This window comes from Canis lupus, chromosome 3 (assembly GCF_011100685.1).
Source record: "Canis lupus familiaris isolate Mischka breed German Shepherd chromosome 3, alternate assembly UU_Cfam_GSD_1.0, whole genome shotgun sequence".
NCBI lineage: Eukaryota > Metazoa > Chordata > Mammalia > Carnivora > Canidae > Canis > Canis lupus.
In genome coordinates this window covers 83,782,072-83,796,306 of record NC_049224.1, presented here as the reverse complement: position 1 = coordinate 83,796,306, position 14,235 = coordinate 83,782,072, and positions in this window count along the sequence as shown.

Sequence of the window (14,235 nt, the reverse complement as noted above, 5' to 3'; positions counted from 1 at the left end):
GGTTTACTATGTGGCAGGTGTTCTCTTATCATCCCCTAAGATGATTCTCAAATGATACATTGGAATTACTGAGTCAGAGCAGAGTATAACAGGTCCAGTTGACAAGGGATGACACATGTTTTTGAGATTACTAGATTGCAAATCTATGAGAGAAGCAAGGACCTGTGGCTCTTTATTCTTTCCTTCACTTTGCTTAAAGTGAAGACAGAGAGCAGGAAACAAAATAATATTATCTTAGGAAAAAAATTAATGGAGTTGGCCACCTGGGTGGCTCAGTGGTTGGGCATCTGCCTTTGGCTCAGGTCACGATCCCGGGATCCTGGGATCAAGTCCCACATCAGGATCCCCACAGGGAACCTCCTTCTTCCTTTGCCCATGTCTCCACCTCTCTCAAATAAATAAATAAAATCTTTAAAAAAATTAATGGAGTTAAGAAGAGCTGTCATTCATCCAAAAGGCATCAAGGAATAGATGGGATAGGGCAGGGCTTGAAGAAAAGAATTTATAAGAGCAGAGAAGTAGGCATGGCATTTCAAAGATGGCACCCAGTGATATCTCCGGAGTGTGGCTCTGTGTTCATCACTCATGTGTAACTGGAGCCCCTTTACTCCCAGCCCCTCATAGCTTCCTGCTTATATGACTGTACTTCTGGTTTCCATCACCCAGCAACTGTGACTGCTACCATTGACTGTTTCTATTATTGCTCTCATTAAAATGATGCCTGCTCTGTACTAAGTCCTGTTCCAAAATTCTAGATGCTTTCATAGATCTTCACAATAAGCATGGTTTTTGTAAAGGTATTATCCTCATTTAACAAGTGTGAAATTTGAAGCTCAGAGTGGTTAAGGGATGTATTCAAGATTATATGTGTGTGTGTGTGTGTTTTACCATGTATTAAAAATCATAGAAATATCATGTTTCTGTTGCCATTAGAATCTCTACCAGTAAAACATGAATTTATCCAATTTAAGTCATCTAATCAAGTGAGCATTGTATAGTTTAACTATTTCTATCTAGCTTAAGTATCAGTCAGCACACCTGGGTTAGAACTTCCAGATCTACCTACCTACCAAATAATGGAGTTGTGGTTTTAGGCCCATGGCTTAATGTTTCTGGATTTCACGTCCTACTTCTGTTAAAGGGGAGGAGTCATTCCATCTCTATCAAATCCATTAAATGAGATGGGGTCACAACAATTGCTATATCACCACCGCGATTGTTGCTGCTTTTCCATGAGTAACAGCAACAAAACAAAACTCCCTGAGCTTTATATGAGTGCTCTGTAAGGTCCTTTATATCACACACTGCCCGTTGGGGTAAGCGGATTATTCCCATTTTGTAGGGACGGAACCAAAGCGGAGGAAAATTCATTGTTTAAGGGCACACATGCTTGAAGTCTTAAGTCAGGGTTCTAACACTCTCAATCTGACTTTCTGCTGCTTCTTCTCAACCCATGGAAGCCTCCCTCAGAAGGAATAATTTTCCCTGAAGGTGAGTGTCATGTATTAATAAACCATTGGTATTTACTGTACACATTTGCATCCCATTCTTAAGTAAAAACAATCAGCTCTATGTACTCTGAAGAAAAACAGTTATTTTGCAGTTTGGATGCCTGTATTTTAACCTTTGGCCTCAAGTTGGCAAAATGGCTGCTTAATTTGACCGGTAACAACTTACACTGGTGATTCAGAGGGAACATCGTAATATTTTTCAAGAAGATGAAAATTGGAACTTGCAAAATTTATCAAGAATATTCTTCAAAGACTCTGGGATGCTTTTTTGTTATGTGTTTTTCATAGTGGCGGGCAAAGCAGGGGCAGCTTATCTCTAATGCTCTCATTTCGAGAAGTATACTCTGATTCGCAAGATAGCAGATGTGACTGTTGAGTCTTTTCATCCAAGTATATAACAGTGACACCCACGAATGCCAAAGAAACAGGTGAAAAAAAATATAGTATTAGAACAAAATCAAAGTTTTCTGAAAATGGAAATGGATTTATTTTAAGATTCCGTAGCAAAGGCAGCCACCTTATCAAGATGCAGAGAAGAGAGCTGGAGTTGAAAAAGTGGAAGGTAAAAGTTTTTAAGGATTTCACCAAGTTTGACTTAGGTCCTTATTCTCCAATGGAAGTCATTATTAACTCAAAATTTATTCAGCTCTAATGAGGCACATTTTTTTCCCCAATCAGTTTCTTCAGTTTAAACTGTAGGAAGAATCACTTGGTAAAATCTCTCTGATTATTAAAAATGCACACATGTGCTTTGATCTAGTTCCTTCTAGGATTTAATCCTACTGACATACATACATGTGTGTCTGAGAATTTAGGTGTAAAATCTTCAGTGTAGCATGATTAAATGTTTAGAAATAACCCAAATCTTTATCAGGAGAGATCTAACAATATAGCTTCAGCACATGTCAAGCAAAAATTGACAGTTTCCATTGACTAATCAACAAATATAGTTTCAAAAATTTTAACACACTTCTCTCAAAAAAAAAATTGAACAGTGGAATTATTTAGGCTAAATAGATGATTTAAACAACACAGAAAAGCCTGGGTCTAACAGACATACATAGAATACTGCACACAATGTTAATGAACATAAAATCTTTTCAATACCGTTGTTAAAATTATAACGGAGCACAAAACAGAACTACAAAAAAAAAATATAAGAACCAAAGTTGACCTTCTCTCACCCCCATACCATAAAATGAGTACTCAATCAGAAAATAGAAACTGAAAATCCAACAAAGGATTAATACCTGAACTATATAAAGAACTCATAAAAATAACAACAAAAATAGTCTGATTCACAAATGGACAAGTAATGTAAAGGTATAATTCTCAGAGAAGGAACTGGAAAGCTCCATAATTAGGTGGAATAAATGCTTGGCCATATCATTAATAAGGGGAATTAAAATTAAAATAGAAATAAGACACCATTTCACAGATTGACAAACTTCAGTGCACCCAATAAAGCCAAGTGATTGCAAAGATGCAGGAGAAAAGAAACTCATTCATTGTGGGGGGGTGCTGGTGGGTACAATAAAAAAGCCATGCTCTTTTTAGCCAGCAATAGTACATGAAGTTCTATCCTGGATAATGGCTTTTCTTTTCATAAGTTCATAAGTTCATAAGTTTCATAGTAGAAGGGTCATACTATGGCAATCTTGGTAATGGTGGCAATGTGTAAACTATGTAAATGTCCCACAGAAGAGGAATGCTATAGTCAGACAATGGAGGACATTTAAACTGCATTTTAGAGTAGTTCAGATATTTATATGCATTAAAACATATATAAAACCATCATATTGGGTAAAAGGAAGGAAGTCACCAAAAGATAGGTAGAGTATGATACCACTTACAAGGCAAGAAGTTCATCTTATATCCATGGGTAGAGTTATAAAAATCCAAGGAAATAATACATTTCATTGAGAGGAAAGTGCTGATGTCTGAAGAGAAACTGAAGAATAATGAGACATCTTTCGTAGGTGGAAAGCTTTCTGTTCTTTTAATCTTCCTCCTGTCCTTCCTTTCTCTTCCAAACTTCCCATAAGAAGTCTTCAGTGTGACACAATTTAGATATTTAAATTTCTCTTGTTGGTAGACACACTGATATTGGTTATATTCTTGTTTGTATTTTTCTGTATGTTTTCATTATTTCAATATAAAAGTAAAACATTAAAAAAAAAAAAAAAACCTCACTCAACTATGAGGTCCTTTTCTATTTACATCTTTCCAGCTCTGAGCCAGACTCTTATTACCACATGCCCTATTGCTGCTAGAAAACCTTACCAAGACCCCTGGCCTCCCATGCAATCTAGCTGGCCTATTGCTTCCAGGATATTCCTGAAAATACTGTGAAGTAGATAAAGCAAACATCAGTATGTTATTGATTTTATAGATAAAGAAAGAGATCCCTTTTGCCCAAGGCTCTATAAGCAGAAATGGACTTAAACCACGAGTCTCCCTGTGCAGTGCTCATTTCATTACTCCACATTGCCTTATATTATTTCATGTCAGTTTTGCCTTGAAAGATAGTTCAATATCCTTGTATATCGTATACAAACGTGATAAAAAAGAGCAGTATGGCAAATAGATTTTACCTCTTGTGTCAAACCAGATTAATTTGTATTTATTATCCACATTATGAGGTTCTGGCATTGTTCTAAAGAAAAGATACACAACACCTATGTTTTCAGTTTCGAAGGAGGAAAACACTTTATTGATATTATAAAGTAAAAACCTAGTGGAAATAGAAGAAAAGGGAAATCTATGCATAGATGAGGGCAGTAGTAAGCAGTAGGAAAATAAGTAAGGAAAATAAGACAAAGTTACATTAAATGGGTTACTTAAAACATCCAACCTCATCAGCTGGGGAAGTACCGTGGAGACATCCAGGCTGGAGTCCCCACGGAGAGGGGAACATCCTTCCCTCAGGTGAGACTTCATCTGCCCATCCCCATAAGGGCCGTGTTTATAGGGCAAATCATGGAATCCAAAGTTAAAACATGTGTTTGCCTGTGTGTAGTTTAGAGAGAGCTGCATTTCTGTGTTATCCTGTCTGCATCTTCAAGGAACCTGGGCCATATGTGCTTCCTCCCGCTCCCAGATTCCATTCCGGGGGTGCTAGCCCAGCTGGAGCCAGACAGGATGCGAGGCAAATGTTATAGCTCTTGGCATCCAGATCAGAAGGGCCAGTTCTGACCCGGAGGCCAGCTAATATCAAGTAACCAGGCTCCCGAGGCCACTTATGCAGCGTAAATCTCAAAAACAACATGCTTTAGCCTGCCTGCCTTCACGTAGGTTGGGGTGATTGGTTATAGGTGCAGGACAAATCACTGAAATCCCCATCCAGACAATGCAGGCATTCACTGGGGATTCACAGAAACTGGGTCCTGATTCTATCTCAAGAGTTGGAGACGTACTGCTCATGCTTCAGATTTGACATCCCAACGATATTAGCCACATGCAAGGTATTTATTTAGTGATGATTCTTAACTACTTAAATGTAACGCGTTTGTGTTTCCTTTTACACACACACACACACACTCACACACACAGAAAGATGACCATGACAAGCATGACCTTCACCTCTTGTCTGATCTGCTTTAAACTTCGGACTGTGTGACATTTCACCCTGATGTTCATCACCCTTATCCTACCGAAGAGCTCATGGCCTTGCTGTGAGTTGACTCATCCCATGTCATACAGTTCAGTGGAATATTTTATTGATTCCATTGCAATTTGTTTAAATCTAAGGGCACCGTTCTTTCCCTGAGAAGTGCTCACATGATGTAAAGCAGGCAGTTAACCTATGGGCAATTCACAGTGCTTCTCAGTGGGTTAAAATCCTACTCCATGAAGCAGAGAACAGCAGTCTGCAAAATTAAGCATTCTTCACTTGCATTCTGCAACCAGCTGCAATTTCTTTTTCCTTCTAATGTTCCAAGAGTATTAATCTAACATAGTGAGAACTTTCAGATTGTGTTTCATGTAAAGGTTGTATATGGAGAGGCCCTTAGAATCTTGCCTTGGCCAGTCTATGAGCGCTAACCCTTTGTCACAGAGAATTCCTCACCCCATTGCCCCGTTAATCTCTGAGAGACAAAGCCAAGGCAGGAGGTGCCTCTTAAAATCCTCTCCTCTGGGTCAGGAGATCCTTTCCTTGCTAATGCGTCAGCATAAAATCTGGGGTGTGAAGTCTCACCCTGTTGTCATATCCATCAAATTGCTCACCGTCTATTTCCATTATCACTGCTGTGCACAGCTGGGCTTAATGGTCTCTTGCAGCAAAATAAATAGGAAGGGAAGGCCATATAAAACAAGTCAGAAAGGGTTAGGATGTTTTTTTACCTACAGCAAACACCTCATGAGGGAGGAAAAGTGGTCATTTCCTTTTCATTCTTATGATGAAAGTCAAGCTAATAAACCCCAGGTCCTAGATTCTACAGAAAAAGAAGAAATTATAATAATTCCTTATGTTTAGAATATTCCCTCTTTCAAAGTAGCTCAAAGCTTTTAATAGGCTTTTTCTCACCCTCCAATTCCCCAGGCCTTAATGAAGCCTTCTTGAACTATGTATTAAGGGATTATATTCTCTTATTGGTTATTTCCTTATTCTCATACTCCTGGAATTTATGACCTGCAGACATTAAATCTTTCACAGTGGAAACATTTTTATTCCTATTTACTCATAAGTATTGATCTTTCTATTCCCTTGTCCTTTGGGATTCTTCCCTATGGTTTATTTTTAATGTTCTTCTCTAAAAAACATTAGTGATGTCCTCTAAGAACATCACACTGGTGCTTGCATTAGAAGGCAGGCTTATAGGGTGCCTGGGTGGCTCAATAGGTGAAGTGTAGGACTCTTGGTCAGCTCAGATCATGATCTCAGGGTCATAAGATCAAGCTCTGCAAAGAGCCCCAAGTAGGGCCCCAAGCTCATCAGTGAGCCTGCTCATGATTCTCTCTCTCCCTCTGCCCTCCACTCCCACTCTCTCTCTCTCTCTCTCAAATAAATAAATAAATCTTAAAAAAAAAAAGAAGGCTCAGGGAAATGTAGAGGAATGGCCTCAATGTGTACAATCAAAAGACCTAGGCATGAGTCCCAGTTTTGACACATATTATTTGATCATGAGTAAACCCAATTTATCTTCCTGGGCCCTATTTCCCTTACCTTGAAATGAAGCAGTTAGTTCCTTTGCAGTTATGGCACGTATGATATGATAACCCAAAGTCCAATGAACCTATCTGTGTCTAGACCTTTCTCTCACCAGTTCCCCTTTCTTTGTTCTTATGGGAACATTAACTTGTCCATTAACTTGATTTCCATATTTACCTTCTGTCTGGAGTCAGTTGTCTTAAGAGGTATATATAGAGTTATATTTTTCCCTTATTAACAATTGGATAAAACTATATTTTTTCTGAGTGAATTGAATAAAAATGATTAAATTTGAGTACTTGATTGTGTTGCTGCTAAGTAGCATTAAAATATTTAACTCCCTTTGGGATGAGGGATAATCTAATGTTGCCATATGGTACCCACACCATTTTATCGGTGATTATTCTTGCAAAGATGCAGTGGATCTTGGCATTCCACATCAAAGTTCTGAGATATGTTTATAAACTGAAGTTAGGATTAAAGATTTCTTTTTTTGTCCTTAGAAGTTAATGCCACTAAAAACAGCTAAGTAAAAAAATAAAGGTTTAAAAAATATATATTTTCTGGGTGTTATTCTGTATGTTGGCAAATTGAACACCAATAAAAACAAATTTATTATTAAAAATATATATATTTTTGATTCTATGGGTCATATTTCCCTTATAAATTTCTTTCTCATAATTTTAAATCAGTTATGTTTTTTCTGGCAGGCTGTTGCTTTCATATTGTTTTGCAGAATATGTTCACATTGGGTTTTGGAGCAGATGCGGAGCACCAGTTCTGTATAAGGGAATATGGTTGGCTTTTTACTTTTTTTCTCTTTTCTCTCTTGCCTCACCCTGAAATGGAGGTTGGAGTTTGAGGGAGACAAGAGCAAAGGTGTCCAGATGTTTTTGTTGACGTGACAATCTGTTGAAATGGCTTTGCACATTTTGGGCCCCTCAGCTATTGGGTAGTGACTCTCTGGAAGTGCTTTTATTAATTGTTTAGTGGCTTACTTCCTGGACCTTTGGATGTGGAAAATATGTTTTTCTCTGGGTGCTGACTGCCTGTTGAAGTCTAGTCCACACAGATCCCTCCTTATTGGAATCATCTAGCCTTCTAAACAGTCTTTTTGAAGACAAGACAATGAGCCAGGACCCTGACTGGTTGTCTTTGTTGCATGACCCACATATGGTCCGTGGGAAATGCTCACATGTCCTCTACCTTGAAAACTCAGGGAGTGCAGGATTACCATCCCAAGTCATTTCTCTTTCACTAAGCAGCTGCTGGATCATCTCTGTTGTCTTCTGAATTTGTGGATCAGACATATCTGCTCTGCTTTCTAAACTTAATAAAGTATTACATTTTATGAAAGGCCCCATTGAAGTGCTTCAATTTTAGACTTGAGAGGAAGATGGTTGAGCCTGCCAACCCTTCTCTCAGGTGCTGGTGTATCTGTATGAGAGAGAGAGAAAGAGAGAGAGAGAGAGAGAGAGCACCTTTCAGCAGGGACTCAGTCCTCCACTGGTTCTCTGCTAAGGAGCCCTCCTCACAGATTCCTTCTGTGCCCCTTTAATATGCTCAATATGAGATGTCAGATCCAAGAGACATTCAACTAGTTCTTAAATAATGGCTTTAAAAATTTCTCTGGGAGGAGAAATCTGTCTTACATTCAGAGATACCTGATATCTGCTGTATTGTGGCCTCACAGCAGACACTTTGAGTTTAATGTCATATTACAAATATATCCGTAACATCGACAAAAAAATCATATTTTAAAATTCACATCTTGATTGGGATTCAAACTTTTAAGAAGACTAAACATCCTGCAATCCATTACACTTGTTGAAACTTATTCTTAATAATACCAGAAGACTATAAGATAAAATGAGAAATTCTTTCTTTTTTTTAACGTTTTAAATACAATATACCAGAATTCATTCTAGAACTCTCTCTTGAGCACCTATCCTATGACTCTTTGCTATGCAAAGCTGGATAAGAGGCTTCCTTCTCAAAGAATTTGTAAGTGAATAGGGAAAACAGGTAACTAGAAGGCACTGTATAAGTACAGTGAGCAAGTACATTCACAATGTTACAAGAGCACAGAGGAGAAGCACACAGCCCCACCTGTGGGATATCATGGAAGGCGTTCTGGAAGAAATTGTATAAAGAGAGAGCCTGAAGGTTGAGTAGGATTTATCCAAGAGAACAGAAGGAAGGAGAGTTCCTGAGATAGAGCAGAACATGTAGAAAGACTCCAGCTTATTAGAAGAATAATTTGTGAACTCAAAAGGGCATAATCACTACAACTAGAGCATATGATAGGGAAGTAGCAAAGCTATAACCAAGGGCTAGACTGTCATGACCTTTCAAAACATAGTATCAAGAAATTTAGATTTTACTTACTGGGAAATAGGGAACATAATATTAGGTGTTGAGATCATAAAGATACATCAGGCCGAGTCCATAGCTATGAAACTCAGAATATAGTGGTTATCTTCCTTTGCACAGGTACTTTATATTTTTTGTATATTTTCTTGCTTAGCTTTTATAATAAAATTGTGATAAAAGTGTTAGTTTCTTATACAGATGAATCACATGGGCTTACATATATTAAGAGATTTGCTCAAGGTCACACAATAGCTGTGGTAGAGCTGGATTTTTTTTTTTTTTTTTTTTTTGGTAGAGCTGGATCTTGAGCCTTTATCTTTTAAACTCAATTCCTCCTTATTTTCATGATGCTATACATGCTTATCAACATATGAAAAACTAGATAATTTTATCTATTAATCAATGATTGTTTATACATAAACATCAACAGAGTTACAATTATGAGAAAATTCTTTTAAAGTTGGGTAAGTCTATTCTCAGTTAATGCATTTTATTCCCTTCCTTTCTAGTTAATACAGATTCTTACAAGTTTATGCTATACCTATGCTAAAATATCTTTCCACAAGGAAATCCATGAAGTTTCCTAGTTACTTTAGTTCTATTTTCACTGCTTGACATCTTACTAAATTCACACACTCCCTTTAATCTGGGGAGCAATTTTTAAAAATATTTTATTTATTATTTAAGAGAGAGAGTGAGCATGGAGTGGGGGGCATAGAGGTTGAGGGAGAAGCAAATACTCCACTGAACAAGGAGGCTGATGTGGGGTTCTACCCCAGGACCCTGGGATCATGACCAGAGCTGAATGCAGATGCTTAACCGACTGAGTCACCTAGGAACCCCTAATCTAGAGAGCAATTAACCTCACTTGATAGAAAGATGTTAGATAATATATAGATAGATGATGATGATGATAGATAGATAGATAGATAGATAGATAGATAGATCATAGATGAACTTAAGGACCATTTATTAAACTGATACTCCAGGATCAATAAACCTAGTTTCCTGGTACCTTTTAAACTTGAAATAATTTTTATTGTATTCTCCAGAAAGGAAAAATAATCAAAATGAAATGAAAGGCTAATACTATCTGAAATGGCATGTTAAGACCCAGAGGTTGAAAGAGAATGGATTCTAGATAAAGATATCTATTAAGTTTTCTAAGTAAAGAGAGAAATAATGACTTTGGATTTTACCCTGAAGGGGTGGTGTCTTTGAACCATGTATTAAGATTTATCTTCTCATAATCTTATCAATTTCTTCCTGGAAAGCAAAGTCTGACTTTCTTTTTTCTGCTATAGTGATTTACATGTCCAAAACTGGCTATTACAATATATACTCAGATAGAGTTATGGCAGGGTAATATTAAATAGCAAAAGCCAGGTCAAAGGGCAATGTACATGAATTAATCTGAGGTAGACATAGAATTACTAAGAATAGAACTCCATAGTATTCTATTTGGCATTACTCAAAATTCATCATCTAATCATTTACCTTTTAGGGGGAGAGGTAAAAAGGAGAATCTATTGGAAGAACAGAAATACATTTGGTTCATGGATAACTAGAAAGAGTCTTGAAGGGGTGTCTGCATGGCTCAGTTGGTTACACATCTGCTTTTGGCTCAGGTCATGATCCTGGAGTCCGGGGATGGAGCTGCACATCAGGCTCCCTGCTCAGCAAAGAGTCTGCTTCTCCATTTCCCTTTGCCCCTCTCCCTGTTTGTGCACTCTCTCTCTCTCTCTCTCTCTCAAATAAATTTTAAAATAAATAAATAGTCTTGAAGGATCAGGGACCTTCCCTCTTCATCACTCAGATCTGCTCCCTACAAATTCATGCTCAATGAGGACTTTGGTGATAGTAATCCTATATTAATACTATCTATTTCTTTTTAGATTTAAAAAATGAAGACTGTATGTTTGTAAAGCATTTTTAGGTCAACAGCAAAATTGAGGGGAAGGTACAGAGATTTTACCATACGGTCCCTGCCCCTACACATGCATGGCCTGACAGTCCCAGGTCTTCAACTCTACATCCTTATGTTCTCTCCTTTAGTTTGAAAAGTATCAGGAAAAGTCCCTGATGGTCCCTTTTGACTTATTTTCCTTTTACTAGACCATTAATCTACATCCAGACACCCAGACTCAAATCAGAACATGAATGTTTCCATTAGAAAGCTGCTGGGAGTGTGGGGAAAGCATCTTACAGAAGAAAGAGAAAGGAGTACTGGGCAGGTGGAGCAGTGGTGCCCACTAAGTTCCCTGCATTCTTACAGAGTAGTAGCTCGGCATCTGCTTATATACTTCAATGATGGGACAACAAATACTTTAACAAGTATAAATGTCCTGCAGTATTATTTCTGAAAATCTCATTCATTGAAACACATATCAAAATTAGAATCCTTCTTTTTCGTAAGATCTTTAAAATGGCCAAACTCTCAGAGCAACAGGACTGTAGAATTTGGAGAACCCTCCTGGTACATTGGTTGCCAGAGGAACTGAAAATGAAAAGACCAACAATGTCAGATTTTCAAGCACTTGAACTCTGAAGAGTTTTGTTTGTGAGAGTTTTGTTTTATTATTTATTTATTTTTTTCCTGAATAACAGCTCAAAGTCACGTATTTGAGATATCTTGGTTTAAGCAAATAGACAAAGAAACTAGGATTGACTTGATCCTTCATGAATGTCAGGTAGCATATTACACACGCAGTGAAGGGCTCTGAGGACCCTTCTGCCAAGATAATTGGTGCCATTTCCCACTCTGTGTGTGGGGCAGAGGGTTCGGGAAAAATGTGCATGGGTAAAAAGCCACCAGTGGGCAACGAGGAAAGAATCGGGTGTGGTGGAGTGACACCTTGGATTTACCCTTTTAAGTATGTCTGTGGTCTTAATTCCTTGCTATTTCCTCTGTGTCTTTATAGAGGGTTGGGAATAGCAAAAATGAGGAAGTGGGATTTTTAAATTAGTAGCTTCAGAAAGCACTGGACCGAGCACTGGAAGATTTGGATTTAAGCCTGGTTTCGACAATTTAAGAGGTGGCTTTCTTTCTCTCTTTATTAAGTTATTACAATTTGTTCTACATCACAGTATGCAGACTACATATAATTATATAATTAGTTACATACAATAGCAGATTAAACCCTAGAACAACCTTCTGAACACACTGCTACTACTTTTGTCTAATATAGAGATGAGGAAACAGAGAGAAGAAGTACTTGCCAAAGTCATCCATCTAGGAAGTGATGGAACCAGTAGGGTGACTCTAGACTCCCCACACTCAGCCCTATAACATCTTTCAACACTTCATTTGTATTAAGCACCTACTACATACAATACATTGTTTTATGCACTTTGCATGCTGTTTAATTTTTACCATAATCCTAATTAAGCCATGGATTAAACTGTGAGGATTTAATGGACTAAAAAGGAAGTGAGTGCAAGGCATTATTATAATTATTTTCCAACTTCAGGGAAATCTTATAGCATAACACTTTAATACCTAATTTAGACAACTGTTTTTGTAGTAGTAATTTTGTAAAACTTTTGTGATTTTGTAATTTTATATTCTGCATTATAAAATATATAACTATATCAAATATTTAAAGAATATTATGTATAAAATTATATAATAACTATATTATCAAAACTATCTTAATTGCTTTCTACTAGTATCCCTATAGTCCTGAAAACTACCTGTGAGATAGTGCTGTTACTTTTCTTAACTTGAGAATGAAAAAAGAAAGGCTCAGAGATGGGGTGACTGTGATCCCCAAAGCCAAGCCTTTCATCGCTGTAGGATCTGGCTCTCACTGCTCTAATTTTCCACCTTATCTTCATTTCCTTTCTCCTTATCAAAATTGTATTTTTTACCTTTACATGACAGTGAGTTAATTTATGCTAAAATGCATGTGAAATATCTACTTTCTCACCATCTTGTGCTTTCAGAGAGGCAGGGATGGATGAGGAAAAGCTGAGATAAAGCAGACAAAATATCCCTGTTCAGACTCTAACGATTGATTCTCCGTGTGGAAGCGAAAGCATGTGTGTGACACATGTAACAAAATTTTCTCTTAATGAGCATTTCTTTTTCTCCTCCCCATCTCTCTACAAAGATGCCACCCTGTCACCTGCAGGGAACCTGAGCTGATACAAATTGCTTCAGCATCTTGAAGAAGAATGAGAAGTTCCCTCAGGAAAAAGGAAAATGATTCAAGTGGATAAAATTCTGGATTTTTTTTGGTAAATAGAGTCGAGGCGGCTATCGAGGAGATGAGAGGAGAGGAGAGGAGAGGAGAGGATGAGGAGAGGAGGAGGGAGGAGCGGAGAGGAGAGGAGAGGAGAGGAGAGGAGGGAGAAGAGAGAGGAGAGGAGAAGAGAGGAGAGGAGAGGAGAGGAGAGGAGAGGAGAGGAGAGGAGAGGCGAGGAGAGGAGAGGAGAGGAGGAGAGAGAGAAGGAGATGAGAAGAGAAGAAGAGAAAGCGAAGAAGAAGAGAAGAAGAAAGAGAAAGAAAAGAAAAGAAAAGAAAAGACAAGAGCAACAAACGAGAGAGAAGAGAGAGATGCGAGTGGGGAGGAGTGAGCGCGGAGAGGGCGGCGAGGAGCGGAGGCAGAGGGAGGAAGGAAGGAGATCGATTTGTACGATGCGGAGGTCTTCTCATTCGGATGTCCTTTCTTCTCTTCTTTTCGTCTATTCTCTGGCTCTTCGTCTCTTCTCTTCCCTTCTTCTCTTCTCTCCCCCTCTGCCCTTCCCCTCTTTTCCCCTCCCTCCTCTCCCCTTTCTCCTTTTTTCCTTCCTTTCTCTTCCCTTCTCTTCTCTCTTTTCTTTTTGAGAGAGAGCACCAGGGAGTCAGGAGCAGAGAGAGAGGGAAAGAGAGAATCTTAAGCAGGCTCTATGCTCCGTGAGGAGCCCAGTGCAGGGCTCAATCTCACGACCCTGTGATCATGACCTGAGCCAAAATCAAGAGTTGGGTGCTCAGATGACTGAGCCACCCAAGTGCCCTGAGTTTGTTCTTTATTATTTGTAAATCAACATGTTACTGTGGATGTAACATACCAGTCAGCACCCTAAATGTGCTCTTTTCATAACGAGCACTGAGGTGCAGAGGTGAGAGCAGGAGAACCACAAGGTTAAGGACAGTAACTTCTGTAAGTTTATATAAGTCCTGGTGGACCCCACATTTTTACAGGCACCTTTGCACTC